At 32.8% G+C, this 19,119-nt stretch overlaps 1 long non-coding RNA gene across 1 annotated transcript; it reads left to right on the top strand.

The window, feature by feature from the left end:
• The first annotated feature begins 14,662 nt into the window (after nucleotides 1-14,662).
• On the top strand, nucleotides 14,663-16,208 carry LOC140693254 (uncharacterized). Its single transcript, XR_012068978.1, has 2 exons — nucleotides 14,663-14,927; nucleotides 15,883-16,208. It is a non-coding gene; the product is annotated as an uncharacterized lncRNA (long non-coding RNA).
• Nucleotides 16,209-19,119: the final 2,911 nt, after the last annotated feature.

Below are 19,119 nucleotides of genomic sequence, written 5' to 3'. Positions count from 1 at the left end.
AGAGAGCAAAAATTAGCAAAATAAGATAGGAGAAAGGAGAAATTACAACAAATAAAATAAAAGTAAAGAATATCATATGAGAATATTATGAAAAGTTTATGGAAACTACCTCGATAACCTACAGGAAACGGACAATTTTCTGGACACATACTGTCCACCAAGGATGAATCAAGAAGAAACTTACCCCTTGAACAAGCAGAGCACCAGAAATTAAATCAAAAAAGCAATATAAAACCTCCCTACAAATAACAGTCCAGAACCAGACTGATGCAATGAGGAATTCTACAAAACATACAAAGAAGAACTCATACCAGTGCTTCTTAAACTCTTCCAGAAGATTGAAAAGGAAGGAATACTCCCAGTCATTCTATGAAGCCACAATCACCCTGAAACCACAACCAGGCAAAGACACTACCAAACAAGAGAATCATAGGCCGATATCACTGATGAACACAGAAGCCAAAATCCTCACCAAAATACTAGCAAATAGAATCCAAACACAGAAAAAAGATTATACTTCATGACCAAGTAGAGATTATGCCTGGGACACAGGGGTAGTTCAACGTATACAAGTCAAAAAATGTAATACAGCACATCAACAAGAGAAAGGACCAAAGCAACATGGTCATCTCAATAGATGCAGGAAAAGCATTTGATAAAATTCAACACCCACGTATGATAAAATCTCTCACCAAAGTGGGCATAGAGGGAACATAACTAAGCATCATGAAAGCTATAGATAACTAACCTACAGCTAGCATAGTAATCAATTGTGAGGAAATTTAAACCTTCCCACTAAAATCTGGGACAAGACAAGGATGCACACTATCTCCACTCCAACTCAAGATAGACTTGGAATACCTAGAAACAGCCATCAAACAAGAGAGAGAAGTAAAAGGGATGCAAATTTGAAAGGAAGAGGTAAAAGTCTTACTATATGCAGGTAATATGTTACTATATATAGAAAACCCTGCAAGATCCGGACAAAAACTACTAAAGCTGATCAAAGTATTCAGCAAGGTAGCAGGTTACAAGATTAAGATTCAAAAATCAGTGACATTTCTTTATGCTAATGATTCAGATAATAATATAGAGCTACAGTCAACATGACAGCACTGAATCGATAGGAAAACATACATATAGGCCAATGGAACAGAATAGAGAGACCAGAAATAAACTCACAAACTTTTGGTCAATTAATCTTCGACAAAGGTGGCAAGAAAATACAATGGATTTGAGACAGACACTTCAGCAACTGGTGTTGTGAAAACTGGAAAGCAGCATGTAAATCAATGAAGCTAGAGCACTCCCAATAAAGCTAGAACACCACACACAAAAATATAATAAGAATGGATCAAAGACTTAAACATACTTCAAGATACAATAAAACTCCTTGAGGAAAATATAGGCAAAATATTAACTGACAATTCTCGAAAATTTTCTCACAGAAGAAATAAAAGCAAGAAAAAACAAATGAGACCTAATGAAACTTACAAGCTTCTGCACAGTACAGAAACCGGAAGTAAAACAAAAAGTCAACATACGGAATGGGAAAATAATTTGCATATGAAACAGACAAAGGCTTGATCTTCAAAGTATATAAGCAGCTCATCCAACTGAATAAGAGAAAATGAAGAACACAATCCAAAAATGGGGAGAAAATCTAAACAAGCGATTCTCCTAGGGAGACATACAAATGATCAATAGGCACATCACAAAATGCTCAATATCACTTATAATCAGAGAAATGAAAATCAAAACTACAGTGAGGTATCACCTTACACCAGTCAGAATGGCCATCATTCAAAAATCCACAAATGAAAAATGTTAGAGTGGCTGTGGAGAAAAGGGAACTGTCCTTCACTGCTGGTGGCAATGCAATTGGGTGTAGCCACTGTTAAAGACAAGATGGAAATTCCTCAAAAGCCTAGGAATAGACTTAACACATGACCCAGGAATCCCGTTCCTGGGCATATATCCAGAACGAACCCTACTTCAGGATGACACCTGCACACCAATGTTCATAGCCAGCACTATTTACAATAGCCAAGACATGGAAACAGCCTAAATGTCCATCGACAGTTGACTGGATAAAGAAGAGGTGGTATATTTATACAATGGAATACTAGTCAGCCATATAAACTGACAACATAATGCAATTTTCAGCAACATGGATGCTCCTGGAGAAAGTCAGTCTAAGTGAAGTAAGCCAGAAAGAGAAAGAAAAATACCATAAGAGATGGCTTATCAGTGGAATCTAAAAACAAAATAAAACAAAACAAAAAGAGGACAAATACAAAAGAGAAATAGACCCACATTCATAGAATATAAAGTTTTGGTTGCCATGTGATGGGGGGTTGGGAGAGATAGACTGGGAGGCCAAAATTGTAGAATAGATAAAACAGGATTCTACTGTATAACATAGAGAATTTTATAAAAGATCTTATGGCAGCTGAAAGGCAAAAAATGGGACAAAAAATGTATATATGGTCACTGTAACTGAAAAATTGTGCTCTACGCTGGAATTGGAGACAAATTTTTAAAATGACTGTAAATCAATTAAAAAAATTGAAAAAACAGAAAAAACATTATCCTAAATATTAGAGGTTTAAATATAAATTATAGAGAAAAAAATCTATGCTAAAGAGTAATAAAACCAAAGATTTTGTTTTATGTTTTCTTTTTGAGATAAGCAATTCAATAAACCTCTAGCCAAGTGCATCATGAAGAAAAGGTAGATGCTCCAAAGAAAAAAATTAAGAAAGAAAAGAAGAGAAATAAATATTGTTACCTCAGATATACAAAAGGATCATTTTGTCAACACTTACATGCCAATAAACTGGACAAATTAGAAGAAATAAACAAATGTCTAGAAAGACACAGAGATAAGGAGAAACAATTTATTTGAAAAAACTGTTTGCTAGAAGAAAGATAGAATCTGCATTTAAAAAAACTGTTGAATAAAAGTGCAGATATAAACAGCTCCCGTGGAGAAGTGTAAAATTACACAAAGCAGAACTTATACTCTTCAAACTATTCAAACATAGTGAAGATGTGGGAAACTCCCAAATTAATTCTATGAAGCTTTCATCACCCTGATAGCAAAACCAACAAAAAAAGTACTGGCAAAGGGAATTTCAAGCCATTATATTTGATAGATTTACAAGCAAAAATTCTACAAAATATTATTAGCAAACTAAATCCAGCAATACCTAAAATATATCATACACCATGATCAACTTGGATTCATTGCAAGGTCACAAGAGAGGTTCAACATACACAAATCAATCAGTTTGAGGCACCACATTAACAAAAGGAAAAGAGAAAATGACATAGTCATCCCAATAAATCCATTAAAAGCATTTCGTAAAATTCAACATTTATTCATTAAGAGAGCAACAACAGCAACAACAACAACCACAACAACAAAAGCAACAATGGCAGAAACCTCTTAGCAAAGTAGGATTCAGGAAATATACTTCAACATATTTAAAGTCGTTAATTACAGGACCACAGACAACATAATTTGCAAAAGTGAAAACCTGAAAGCCAAATTAAGGAATAAGACAAGGATGCCCACTTTCACCAGTTTTATTAAACACAGTATGGGAAGTTCTAGTAACAGTAATCGGACAAGAAAAAATGTTATTCAAGTTGGATTGAATGAAGTAAAACTGTTATTATTTTAGATGACATGATAATCTATATAGTGATCTCTAAAGATTCTCCAAACCAAAACAACTAAATCTAATAAAGACATTTAGCAAAGTAGCATGATTCATGATTAATATACAAAAACTGTCACATTTTTTACACAAACAATGAAATAATCCATAATTTTAAAAGATCCATAAGAAATCAGATCAAAAAATGAAAAACCTATGAAAAAAACATAATAAAATGAATAGGACACTGATAAAGAAATCTGAAGATAATGTCAAGAAATGGAAAGAAATCTCAAGGTCTTAGTTTAGAGGAATTAATAATTTTAAAATATACATACTACAAAGGATGTCTACAGATATAAATTGATTCAAATCGAACTACATGATACTTTCCACAGAACTAAAAACAGTACTATGATTTGTATGGAATTGCAAAAGAACCAGAACTGCAAAAGAAACACTGAGGAAAAAGTACTAAGTTGGAGGCATAACCTATAACCATCCCAGATTTCAGACTATAGTACAAAAATACCTAAATCAAAACCGCAAAATCCTGGAAAACAACCAAACATCTATATCACTGGAATGTAACACAGAGGCAGAAATAAAACATCACACCTATGGTTAACTAAACTATGACAAAGGAAACAAAAATATACAATGTCTAAAATACAGTCTTCAGCAAGTGATGTTGAGAAAGCTAGATAGCTACATGTAAATCAATGAAATTAGAACACTCCCTCACACTGTACAAAAATAAACTCAAAATGCTTTAAATATGTGAATATAATACATGACACAATAAAAATCCTGGAAACTAACATAAACAAAACAAGACATAAATTGTAGCAAAATTTTCTTATGTCATTCTCCCAAGCTGAAAATAATAAAAACAAAATAAACAAAAATCCTAATTAAATTTAAATGCTTCTACACAGCAAAATAAACAAAATGAAAAGATGAATTTCCGTATAAGGGAAAATATTAGGAAACAATGCAATCAAAAAGAGGCTAATTTCTAAAATACACACATTGTTCATACAACTCCATTTCAAAAGTCTACAAACAACTCAGCCAGAAAATGAGCAGAAGACAATTCTCTAAAGAAGACACACAGATGACAAACAGGAAAAATAACATGCTCACATTTCTAATCATTATAAAAATGTAAGACAAATATAAAATAATGTTTTACCTCACACTATTGAGAAGGGCTGTCATTCAAATGTCTACAATCTGTAAAGAATTGGGTAGTTGTGGAGAAAATGGGACTCTCCAACACTGTTGGTGGGAATGAAAATTGATGCAACCACTTTGGAAACAGTATGGAAGTTCCTTTACATAATAAAATTAGACATTTCATATGACCCAGCAATGCCACTCCTGGGCATATAAAACATAAATCCTGAAAACAAAGAATCCTAGAGTAAAACATAAAAAGTACACTCTGACATTGGACTTCATATGATTCTACATATGTCTCCTCTGGCATGGGAAGCAGAAGCAAACCTAACAAAATACGATTGTATCACTCTAAAGAGATTTACACTGCAGAAGAAATGATCAATAAAATGAAAATTGAACAAACAGAATGGGAGAATATATTTGCAAGTTATATTTTCCAATGTAGTGTTAATATCCAAAATATATGACAAACTCTTTCCCCACAACAACAACAAAAGAGAGCAAACAATCCAATTAAAAAAATGTCCATAGGAACTGAATAGATAGACATGAATCAAATTTCTGTAGAAAACATACAGTTGGCTAAATGACCCATTAAAATATGTTCAGAGTTATAAATTATTAGGAAAGTCATAAACCAAAAATGAGACAAGACTTCACACTTGTCAGAAGGCTCTCATCAAAAAGAAAACAAATAGATATTGGTGAGATTATGGAGAAAAAGGAACACCAAGGAAACTGTTGATAGGTATGCAAAATATTGATTTAATTGCATATATACATCAAATTTTCTTCATCCATTTTTCGGTCAAGGGATGTTGGGTTTTTAGGCCCCTGTCTGAAGGCTCTAGAGAATAAGCCCATGGACTGAACTGATAAACAAGCTGTGAGGAATGTCACATATCCAGGCTGGATAAGAAATGGCCTACTCAATGTATCCAGTATGAATGGATGGATATCTTATTCTGGGTAAGATACTCAGAGGAGGACAACCTAAGAAAGGCACAGCCAGCTGGATAAGAGATGGCGTACTTAATGAAGTTCCGTGATGAACTTTAAAACATTCCTTGATCATTTAACATCCTGTGCTTACTGCAGTAGAATGGGGAGATAAATAGCTTAAGATTATTATCATTGTTATAACTTAAATGATATGTGAGGCATTGTGTATGTCCTATATAAAGCCTTCTTCTTAGAATCAAAAACAGAGAACTGCTTCGTTTCTCTCCACACAGTGTTTGTGTGTAAATGATATCGTGCCACTGACAGGGTTAATTTAATTTGATGGGAGTATCTTAAAAGTATGTTGCATCATATACAATGCACTTTCCACACGTATTGAGATGATTATGTGAGTTTTATTTCTCATTATATTAGTGTGGGATGTCACCTTTATTGATGCCAATATTTTGAAGTATCCTTAAACCCAGGGATTAATCCCTTTACTCATGTGTGTGTATTATAATTTAAATGTGTTGTTGAATTCATTTTGCTTGTGTTTTGTTGAGAATTTTGGCACATATGTTCATCAGGGATAATATTCTATATTTTGCATATAATGTCCTTTCTATCATTGTTATGCATATAAAGCTGGCATCATAAAACATGTTTGGAATCTTTCACACCCTTCAAATTCTTGGAAGATTTGGGGAAGAATTGGTGAGAAATTTTCTTCAAATGAATGACAGTAAAGACCAGTAAAGTCGTCTTGCAAATATTTTCTTGTTTGGGAAGTTTGGACTATTGATTTACTCCTACACACTTTTGCTCTATTTAACATTCTTATTTCTTCTTGATTCAGTATTGGAAGACATATGTTACTGGGAATTTGTCTTTTGTTGTAAGTCATTCAAATCATTGTCTAGTGGTAATTTCTTATGATGCTTTGCATCTCTACAACATCAGTGGTAATATATTCTCTTTTATTTCTAAGTTTAATTGAGTCTTTAATTTCTTTATCAGCCTAAACTTTTGTCCACTTTATGTTTAAAAGAAAAAGACTAAGGTATATTTTTTTTTATATTTTCAATTGTTTCTCTTATTTTCCTTACTATCATTCATTCAATTATCATCTTTTTTCTTTCAGATTTCCCCTAGAATTTGAGGTGAAAAGTTAAGTAGTGTGAATCTTTGTATTTCATTTATTACTAAATTTTTTTATTTAGATATTATTTATTTATTTATTTATTTACTTATTAATTTATATATTATTTATTTATTTACATATTTATTCATTTATTTATCATTGAAGTACAGCCATTTACAATGTGTAAATCTGTGGGGTAGATCACAGTGTTCCCGTACATGTATACATTTGTGTAACTATTAAAGTTTACTTCACGATATTTAACTTACTGCCCTGTGTCATACGAAAGAAATTTTGAAAAAATCTATTTTTATATATAGTGGATAACTTTTTATAAATGAAAGCTCCCATATATATCCTCTCAAAGTCCCTTTCCGCATTTATCATAAAATCTTTTATTAGGTCTGTGAGTGTGCTTAAATTTTGTACATGAAATCATTGTGTTCTCATCGAAATTTTTTTTTAATATTACACATATGTTATGTCATGTATTATTTTTCTTTCTCCTTCTGGTTTACTTCAATTAGAACGTCACTTTATGGGGACATCCATTTTGCTGCAAATGTCATTGTTTTATCATTTTCTATTGCAGAATATTACTCCATTGTGTAAATATGGCATAATTTCTGAATACTGTCATCAGTTGTTGGACCATTAGGTTGCTTCCATGTCATGGCTGTTATATATAGCACTGCTAAGAACATCAGGGTGCAGGTGTCTTTTTGAATTACTATTCCCTTTGATATATACCCAGAAGTGGGATTGCTGGAATGTATATTGTCAATTTTTATTCTTTTGAGGAATCCCCATCCTGTATTCCACAATGACTGCACCAAACTACATTCCTTCTATCAGTGTATGACGGTTCACATTCTCCACAGCTTCCCCAGTATTTATTGTTTGTGGATTTTTGAATGATGGCCATTGTGACTATTGTGAGGTGATACTTCATCATAGTTTTAAATTGCCTTTCTATAATAATGATAGTGAGAATTTTTTTTTCATATATCTGTGTGGCATTTGTATGTGTCTATTTGAGAATTGCTTGTTTAGGGCTTCTGCCGATTTTCAGATTGGGTTTCTTGTTTTTATTATTATTATTAGGTTGTATAAAGTCTTTATATTTTGGAAATTAAGACTTTGTCAGTTGCATCAATTCTAAATGTTTTCTTTAGTCCTGTAGGTTGTCAGTTTGCTTTGTTTATGATCTCCTTTGCTGTCCAAAAACTTATGTTTAATTAGGTTCCATTTATTAATTTTGCACTTACATCCATTACCTGGGTATGCTGTTCTAGGAGATCATTGCTGAGATTTACCTCAGAGTGTTTTGCCTTTGTTTTCTTCTAGGAGATTTACTGTGTCTTCCCGTACATTGAAGTCTTCAAGCCATTTTGTGTTTATTCTTGTGTATGCAATGAAGGAGTGTTCTAACTCCATTGCTCTGTATGCTGCTATCCAGTTTTCCCAACAGCATTTGGTGAAGAGATGGTCTTTTCTCTGTAATATTCTTGGCTACTCTGTCAATGATTCATTCAACATATGTCTGTAGATTTATTCCTAGGCCCTGTATTCTGTTCCATTTTTCCATATGCCTCTTTCTGTACCAATATCTTGTCATTTTGATTATTGTATCTCTGCAAAAGTGTATGGAGACCTGGTGGTTTATTCCTCCAGCCTCTTACTTTATTTTGAATATTGCTTTGGAAATTATGGATTTTTTAGTACTCTGTGTAAGTCTTAGGATCATTTGGTTCAGTCCTAAAAAGAAATGTTTTCATAATTCGATAGGAAATCACAATAAGTCTGTTGATTGCCTTGGGCAGTATGGCCATTTTAACAATTTTGTTTCTTCCGTTACATGTCCATTGGGTATCTTTTCAATTCTTCAAATTTTTTTTATTTCCTCAATCAATGTTTTCTAGTTGTCCCTGTATAAGATATTCACCTCCTTGGTTAGATTTATTCTTAAGCATTTAGTAGTTTTGGGTGCAGTTATAAAAGCGGTTGTTTCTATATTTGTTTTCCTGTTGATTGAATGGTAGTGTAAAGAAATGCTATTAGTTTCTGTACATTACTCTGGGTACCTTGCCCAGTTCCTTTTTTAGCCTAAGTACTTATTAGTGAAGCTTTTACAGTTTTCTTTATATAGTGTCATGTCTGTGTATCGTGGCAAATTTACCTCTTCTTTTCCAGTCTGAATCATTTTATTTCTTTTTCTTGCCTGATCTTTGTGGCTAGGACTTCTGAGACTATATTGAATTGAAATTGTGAGAATGGGCAACCTTGTCTTGTCTCAGGATTTTTGGGAAGGGTTTCAGTTTTTCACCATTGAGATTTTTGCTGGCTATATGTTGGTCATAAATAGCTTTCATAATGTTGAGATATGGTCCCTCTATGCCCACTGTGATAAGAACTTTTATTGCAAATAGGTGTTAAATATTATGAAATGCTTTTTCTGTATCTACTGAGATGATCATGTGGTTTTTTGTCCTGCTTTGTTGATATGGTGTATCACAATTGATTGATTGATTTGCATATGTTCAACCATCCTTGTGTTCCTGGTATGAACCTAACTTGACCATGGTGTGTAATCTCTTTTTACATGCTGTTGGATTCTGTTTGTTAATAATTTCATAAAGAATTTTATATCTATGTTTATCAATGATATTGTCCTATTGTTGTCTTTGGTGTAGTGTCTTTTTCTGGTTTTGGTATCAGTTTGATGTTGGCCCTATGGTGTGAGATTGGGAGTACTCTCTCCACATCAAGCTTTTGGAAAAGTTTGAGGAGGGGTGGCATGGATTTTTCTTTGAATGATTAGTCAAATTCCCCAGTGAAGCTATTAGGGTCTGAATTTTGTTTGCAGCGATTTTTTATTTTATTGATAATTGTATTCCATTTCTGGTGATCTCTCTGTTCAAATGGTCAATATTTTCTTAATGCAAAAATGGTTGGCTGAATGTTTCCAGAAACTTCTGAATCTCTTCCTTTATTTCCAGTTTGTTTCCATATAGTTGCTCATGTTATTCCCTTATGATATTTTGCAAATTTGTTGTACTCTTTGTATTTTCTCCATTGTCATTTCTTATGTTATTTGTGTACTCTCTCTATTCTTGTTGATGAGTCTGTCCAGAGTTTTGTCAATTTTGTTTACTATTTCAAAAAATAGTTTGATTTTTTCTATTTTTTAAACTCTAGTTCAATTCTTCCTTCCATGACCTTAAATATTTCCCTCTTTCTGATGACTTTTGGTTTTGTTTGCTCTTCTTTCATGATTAGTGTTTATAGAACGTTAGATTATTTATTTGAAATTGCTCTTCTTTGAAGAGGGCCTTGTCACTATGAACTTCCCTCTAAAGCCTGCTTTATCTGTATTACATAAACTTTGCATAGGGTTTTGTCATATATCTCGATATATTTTTTATTTATTATTTTACTTCTTCACCTCCCCTACTTGTTTTAGTACCATGTTGTTTAATCTACATTCCGTAAATTTTTCTCCCTGTTTTTCTGTGATTTATTTCTACTTTCATGGTATTATACTCAGAAAAGATGCTTGAAAAAATTTTTATCTTCTTAAGTTTGTTGAGGCCTCTTCTGTACCTGAGTACATAATCTTTCCTCAAAAATGTTCCATGTGCACTAGAAAAGAATGTATATTCTGCTTTGGGGAGAAGTAGTGTTTTGAAAATATCAACCAACTCCAATTATTTCATCGTATATTTTAGTATCTTTGTTCTATTATTTATATTCTGTCTGAAAGCTTGTATAGTCATGGTAATGGGGAGTTAGAGTCTCCTACTGTGATTGTGTTCCCTCCGATTTCTCCCTTTTTATCTATTAGTATTTGCTTTACTTATTTAGGTGCTCATATATTGAGTGCATATATCTTAATGAGTATAATACCCTCATTTTGTTTTGCTCCTTTAATTATTATATCATGTCCTTGTTTATCTTTCTCTATGGCCTTTCATTGAAAGTCAATTTTGTGTGAAGTCAGTACTCATAGTCCTGCTTTCTTGTCATGTCCATTTGCATGGAATATATTTTTCCATCTTCTGACTTTCAATTGATGTGTTTTCCTCTTACTAAAGTGGGTCCCTTGTATGCTTCATAATGTAGGGTCTTGTTATAATATCCCATCTGACAATAAATATCTTTTGATTGAAGCACTTAGTCTATTAACAATTTTGATAATTATTGATAGATTGCTGTTTATTTCCATATTGAACTTCATTTCCCAGTTGATTTTGTATTTCCTTTTTGTTCATTTCTTTTTCTTTTTGTGGCTATATAACTTTTCTTTATTATCTTGGTTTCTTTTTGGCTTTATTAATTCATTGTAAGCTTTTGACTTCTGGTTACCGTCTTTTGTATGTGTATTGACCCGTTAATATATCTGTTTATTTTGACTGATAGGAATACAAACTCTAACCCCTCCTACAGAGAAGAGAAACAAGAAGAAAATACTCTGTATTGTCCTGTTTCGCTCTCTGACCCTTAAAAATTATGATGTCCTGTTTTACAACATCATGTATATTCTATTTTATGTCATGGCAGCTATTGTCTTTCTAATTATTTCTTTCTACTTTCTATAGATTTCTGTTTTTTTTCTTTAGACTAGATCTTTCATTATTTCATTTCTGTTGCTAAATTCTTTAAGTATTCACTTCTATGGAAGTTATTTATCTCTCCTTCTATTCTAAAAAATAGACTTGCTTGATAAATTATCTTAGATTACAGCTTTCTTTCATTCAAGACTTTGAATATATCTTGCCACTGCCTTCTGCCTGTTATATTTGTGTAGGGAACCAGTTTACAAATGTAATATATATAATTATTTACATATGTAAAGAATACCTAAAATCAAGGTAACAAATAAGATGAAAACCTATACATTAAAAAATAGAAGACATTGATGAATGTAATTAAATCTGTTCCCAAGAAATGAAAAGATCTCTTATGTTAATGATGTGAAACTATGTGGTTGAAACAAACATACTACACAAGGCAATCTACATTTAGTGTGATTCATGTCAAAATACCCATGAGATTTTTCCATTAAATAGAACAAATACTTTCAAAATTTATATGTAACCATAAAGATCATGACTTGCCAAAATAATCTTGAAAAGTAGTATTAAATCTAATAGTGTTAAATAATCTGATGTTAAAGAGTCCTTTAAAGATTTAGTAATTTAAAAAACATGATATTGGATCAAAAACAGACACCAATCAATAGAAGAGAATAGCGCAACCAGATATAATCCCTCACACCTATGATCAATTTACCCATGAAAAAGGAAGCAAGAGTATAAAATGAAGCAAAGACATTCTCCTTAATAAGTAGTGCTGGGGAGATTGAATATGCGAAAGATAGATTATAGTATTTCCTCACATTGTATACAATCTATGAGCACAGAATATCTTTCTATTTATTTGGTTTACTTATATTTCTTGCACCTTTAATTTATAGATCTATGTTTAGATCTTTAATTTCACTTATCTATTTTATTCCTATTTTATTCTTTTTGGTATAAGTTTACACACAATAGTTTTCCTAATTACTCTTTCTGATAATTTGTTGTTAGTATATAAAAATGCAACAGATATTTGTATATTGATTTTGTATTCTGCAAGTTTATTAAGTTTGTTGACAATTTCTAACAGTCACTGGAGGAGTCTATGGAGTTTTCCATCTATGTGTAATTACGTCATCTGTAAAAATAGTACTGCTTGTTTACAAGTTGGATGTCTTTTTTAATGTTTCTTGACTAGTTTTTCTGGCTAGGACTTCTTGTAGTGTAATTTAGGACTTGTGAGGATGAGCTACTTTTTCGTATTACTGTACCAGAGGAAAACTTTCCTGTATGTTAATATTGAACTTGATGAAAGTCATGGGTTTTTCATATATGGCTATTTTTATCTTTAGTGATATTCTATCTAGAGAGAATTTGTTAAGAATTTTTTGTATACAAAAGTTAAGATCAGTTCTGTCAATAATTTTCCTACATTTTTTTGAGATTGTTACCTTTGAATTCTCTGTTTTTTAAGGGATGGTATCACATTTATTGATTTGTGTATGTTAAATAATATTTATGAATCAGGGCTAAATCATACTTAACTATAGTTTATAATTCTTATAATATGCAATGAATTCAGGTTGATAATATTTATTTAGAATGGAATATACACATACTGAAGGAAAAATTTACATTGTAGCTTGAGTGTACATTTATTTATTTTAAAATTTTATCAATAATTTGAATTTGGCTTATGTTTAATGGAATTTATTTCTAAATAAATAATATAAGTTTTGGTAGAACTGGACTTACTACAGTTTACTGATACAGAGCATAGCTATTATTTGCAATTAGTGAACAAACACTTGCCTTAAAATGCCATATTATACTAACAATGCCAACTGTTTCAGGACTGGAAAACATATGGCTTCCTAAAATGCATTACCTTGTCTTTTCCACACTAACCCACATATAATGTTACTTTTTTGTTTTTTGATTGTTTGTTTGTTTGCCCCTTAATGGGGTCACTGCTTATAGAACCCAGGACCTTATGCATAACTTTATTTATCAACATCATTTTGGAACACTTAACAGAAGCCACAAGAGTATGGATTAAAAATGACAAGAAAAATTATTCCTTCTAGGGACTTAAAAACCTCTGAGTGAAAGAATGGCAAAAATAAACATTTGTAAGTGTACAATCAGATTTTTCTCTTGTGTAATTGTAAAGTAGAATATTAAATTATATTTGTTTTACTTATAGCACTGAAATAAAATTTAAACAAAATTCCTCCCTTTGGAATTTCTTAAATTTGATTGATTATTTTAATTTAATTTTAATTCATAAATATTTAACATTTATTTATAAACATAACAAATAAACTGATATTTATTCTGCTGATGTTTTGAATATAGAGCTACTTATTGTAAAGTACACAGAGAAATAACTACTTCCGTTTACAAATCAAATTTTGATTCACTTTAATTACAAATGATAATGAAATTGTTATAACCATTCTGTAAAAATTTTACACAAATTTCACTTTAAATTCCAATATTTTAAAATTATTTTATTTACTTTGTGCATATTTATACTCTGTTCACCAATGTTGTATAAATTTGGGTACAAAAGGAATGAGATTGTTTTATCTCATACACCCCAAAGTTAAATTGTTTAAAAAGATATTCTCGGGAAAATATTTGCACATCACAGTATAAAAATAAATATCCTATATATTTCATTTTAACTGGATTAATGAGAAGGAAACACTGGCTGATTGTTACACTTGGGTTGCTAAGAGACCAGTCTTTTTGTGATGTCACAGCCACTCAGGTTGAGAACCGTGTTGATGGCCTATCAGTTTAACTGTGCAGGCCTGCTTAAGCAGCATTTGAAGCTGCACTGCTCAAAATCATGCAGATTAGAAAAGTAGCTGTAGGAAATGTTATTTGAGATGACACATATTTCTTCAGAAATTCAAGATGTGCCTCCTAAAGATGGACCAACTGATTCAGGAAACCCCGGTAGATCTCTATCGTGTGATCAAACATTCTCTGGGGACTTGGACTTGAGGTGTATGATTGAAGAAAATGCTTTTCAGACTTTGTCTGAAAAATCCTTGATAAAAAAGACCATGTTACACACATTGTGTCTTGGAACCAGATGAAGATAATGATTTTCGTTCTCTGACATTTCCAAGAAAACTCTGGAAAATGGCTGGGAGTGACCAATTTAAATCCATCTGGTGGGATGATAATGGAACTTCCATAGTTATTGATGAAGATGTCTTTAAGAAGGAAGTTTTGGAAAGAAAGGCCCCTTTCAGAATATTTGAAACTGGAAGTATGAAAAGTTTAGTTAGACAGCTTAACCTTTATAGGTTTAGTAAAGTGCGGCAGAAATGTCAAAGATCTGCTTGTCTAGTTGACTTTCTGGCAGAAGAAAAAGAAGCCTCTGTTTTAAGCAAGGTATACACAAATTTTAGTTATGACTTGGTAACTTATGTATAAAATTTTATTTTGTAAATCAATCTATGGTAATATAAATGTAAAGCTAGATTTTGAAAATAGTATAAAACTACAAATGCTAAAATTCTTTATTTTTTCTAAAAATGAGGACAGTGACTTAACTCTTCAAGACTATGAGAAAGTTTGCTAGCAGCTATGAATCTTATCAGAAATCTAAGTGAAGGTATGAAAGCTGCTTTTCAAAAGTGGCATTCACCGTTACTGCAAACACTAAATTCTTTAATTTGATGACTATACTACTTACATGTGTATTTTCCAAATAAGGAACTTCAAAATATCATCAGCAATGTTCATATTTTGATGATATTATCTTTGCATACTAAACATGAAATCTGAGGTTTTAAAGTTAAGGCTTATTGTAGTTATGTATTTTGGTTTAAATTATTACTAAAACCTTTCTCCTTTGGTTGTAGCTGCAGTTCTACCATAATCCAAATTTTAAACGAGGCTGTCCTCAGCTTTTAGTGAGAATAAAAAGAAGAGTTGGGTTAAAAATGCCTCTCTGGTGTCTTTATTGGCTCGAGATTTCAACAAGAAGCACTTTAAAGGAGGAAGTAATGTTGATAAAAATAATTCTGATTTTGTGGCTGACACTAGTGGAGAAAGTGCATTTTTACCTTCTGCAGATTTAAACATGCCTCTAATAAGAAAGCCCTCTATTGGCCACATAATTTGTGATAAAACTACCCCGCTCAGAGGTGATTTTTCTCCTCCATCATCAACGTCAGTTAGACCACCAGAAAATATTGCAGTGGAACAACTAGCTATTTTAAATCAGTTGACCACTCTCCACGGGCACTCTCAAAGCAGCTAAACTGAAGCAAATGGCCGTGTTGTGAACTTCATTACAACTACAACTTCTACTTCTCAATACAGCATTTTGTCCCCCTTACAGAGCAATTATTTTGGACTGATGGTGGAGCCTTCTTATTTTCCAAATAGATATCACAACATATCTGCCAATGAAGGTCGTTTTTGTAAACTTCAACCTGTGAGTAACCCACGGTTTCCAGTGCCAGTGATAGCTGATACATCAGCTACTTCTATTTCAAGGCCAACTCATCAGACATCTTCAGTTTATGAACGTCATCCTAATTACAACTGAACTACCAGAGGACTACCAGGTTATGCATGATAACAAAGATTAAAATTGATGTTTGCAAATTTTGACAAATATCTGCAATTTTCTTATTTGAACAATAAACATAGAATTGTACTTTATTATCCTTATTTATTTAAATAGAGATAAGAGTTAAAAGTGATACTAAGTTACCATTTAAAGAAAAAAAGAGATATTTGTTTGATATGATCATTTGATGGAACAACATGAGTGTAAATTTAAATAATTTCTGTGAGGAAGAAGAGAAAATGGAAGAATTTGGAAAAAGACTAAAACATGGAGAGAGGGAAAATTACTTAGTGGTTTCTGGTTCATCCTGAAAAGTATTAAATGTGTTAAGTTAGGTTATGTTGGAACAGGATGAAAATGCAGGAACCGGCCCAGGGATCATGGTCTTTATTATGTCATCTCTGGTATAATAAAAGTCACATGATATAGTCTCAGATGGTACATTCAGCATGTGGTAAAATTTAACAAGGAACTTTATCTATGGTCTTCCTTGTGCTGTTTTCTAAGCATTCCAAATGTTGCTTTATTTTTCTCCACTCAAGAGTCTGCACTATATTTTTAGAGTGAATATTTTAAGTTACTTTTATGTTCCAGCCAAACACAAGCTTACATCTTCAGGGTTGCACTTAATACTTTTCCAAATCTAAGCCCACAAACTCATCTTGGTTTAGTCATTTCATTATCGATCTGGCATCTGACTAATTTGGCATATCTTTATGTTTCACTGTTTCTGGAGATACATCCAGGCAAATGCTTATCAACCATATTAAATCCAAACTCACAACTATTGCTCCAGCTTATCCTTAGACTTAGAATGTCCTCCTTTTACCTATTTAGATTTCCCCAGTCTCAGTACAGAAATCACCTCCTCTAGATATTTTCTGTCTATCCTCCTTTCCTTGTCTAACTTGGATACCAGCACAGTAAGCACAGCTCATGCCACAGGATGCATTTTAGTATTTAGTGAATGAAAAATACATGTTAACTTTAAGCAAAATCTACTTTCCTGAAACAACAAAACTTTCATGGTTTACAAACAGTTTCATTATGGTCTTTATTCTTCACCACAAACTAGCTCTTTTCGTAGCCCAAGGCTAGTCACTCAAGACTGTAATTGGAGATAGGTACAGGAGACAAAGTATTATTTTCTTCTTAATTCATGCCTCCAGAGACCTAAAGCATTCCATTCCCATTTGCTGGATTTTTTCCTGTCTCTTCATCACCCACCCACCCCAAAATAGCTGATTCTCTTCCCCATACCAATAACTATACTTATTTCTAATTAATTGACTTCTTAGAATCAGAGCTTTATCCACAATTGACAATGCCATTGCAAACATTTAGTGTAGGTTTATTCACCCCACATAACTTGTGCCCTTGCTAACCTTCACACAGGAAGTATCTGCGAGGTACTAGCCCCTTGGTTGGGGTGGTCGTATTCAGTAACTGAATTGCAATCTGAACTGTGTGGACAAAAAAGAGATGAGGGTGGTAGAATTAAATATTTGTCTAACTGCAAGAATACCAAATTTCTGCAGATATTAGGAAATATATAATATTAATGGAAGACTTTGACTCTTTCCCATTAATTTAAAATAAATGGTGAAGCAATTTCAGAATGTGAAATGAGCTGAAATTCTGGAAAAATTGTAGGCAAGTTCAGGGAGCCTAAGGCTTCTGCTCACAATGATGCAGCCAATGTCATCTAATAAGACTGGAAAGGCAAAATTGAGTCCAGAAAATGTGTCACCATTTGTGAAGAAAGCCTTTGATAATCTGGAGAATGGGCAAACGGGCCAGGGTAAGCTCTAGCAACTTCCCACCAATATGACTTTTACCAAGAGAAGGAAAGAGCCCACTTGCAACAGAAGATCTATGCCTGGACAGAAGTGATTGTTCCTATAACAGAAACATCAACCTTTCAAGTTTGTCAGCTCAAATCTGATGGTGGCTATGTTGTAGCTTACATTATCAGTCTGGGGTTCAGAAGGGCTGGTTCAGCAGCTAGTTTCCAGCTCCCTTATCAGACAGTGGGTCTTACCATAATCATCATAACAAGACCCTATAGTGATAAGTCAAAAGCTACACTTTAATTTCAAAATTAGAAATCCTAAAGAATTATATCGTTTGTTTCTCCATCTCTAGTTTTCTACCTGGGAAAATTAGAATATTGGCAAATGAACAAAAGTTGCCTGGTGCTTTGAAAACTATTCTCTGAGCTTTGTCCACTGAATTCTTCCCACTAAATACAACAAATCTGTCTTCCACTGCGTGTGTGTGTGTGAAGATGCATTTTTAAGCAGTAACGAAGTTTGTCTTAGTTGAGTCATCAGTGAATTATTATTCTGCATCTGGCAGAATCTCTGTGAATTAAGAGTTTCATTGAGCCACCAGATTTTCTTCCGATCAGGGAGAGGAATATTATATTTCTCCCAGTATGCTAATTGTTATCTTTTCATTGAATCCCGAGCTGATGCTAGGGCCAAGCCACTGAACCCTTGAATTGGACTGAGGCATATACAGTCTCCAATCCCCAGAGCCCCGCACAGGATTGTGTCTCCTTTTTAATTTAAGCTTATGTCCAAGTTTTTTTCTCTTTTAATTCTCATTGTTGACACATCATATTTTGGCTTTGAACACCCATTGACTAATTTATAGAGACTGAACTGCTGATGTATTCCCGTTCAACTACAAATAGCAATAACCTTTATTTCGTTGGACTACCTGGAATACAGTGAGCATAGTCATTATTTTGAAAGCAGTCCTCAGTCCTAATAATGCAGAAACTTTATAGTTCTTTGCCAGCACTTGAGCGAGGATAATTCCTGTGGATCTCAGGGATTATCCTCACATCCCTTAATGCAACCATGGGAAAACACCATATTGTTTTCCAAAATCAAGTCTTTGTCATTATTGCATTCCAATTGCAAAACAGTTAAGAACTGTAGGAGTTCTGAGGTTTTACCATGCTGAGATTTTTTGCAACCTAGCATGTTCCTTACT

This window comes from Vicugna pacos, unplaced genomic scaffold (genome assembly GCF_048564905.1).
Source record: "Vicugna pacos unplaced genomic scaffold, VicPac4 scaffold_19, whole genome shotgun sequence".
In the NCBI taxonomy this organism is placed as follows: domain Eukaryota; kingdom Metazoa; phylum Chordata; class Mammalia; order Artiodactyla; family Camelidae; genus Vicugna; species Vicugna pacos.
This window is presented reverse-complemented; position numbering and strand designations above follow the sequence as displayed.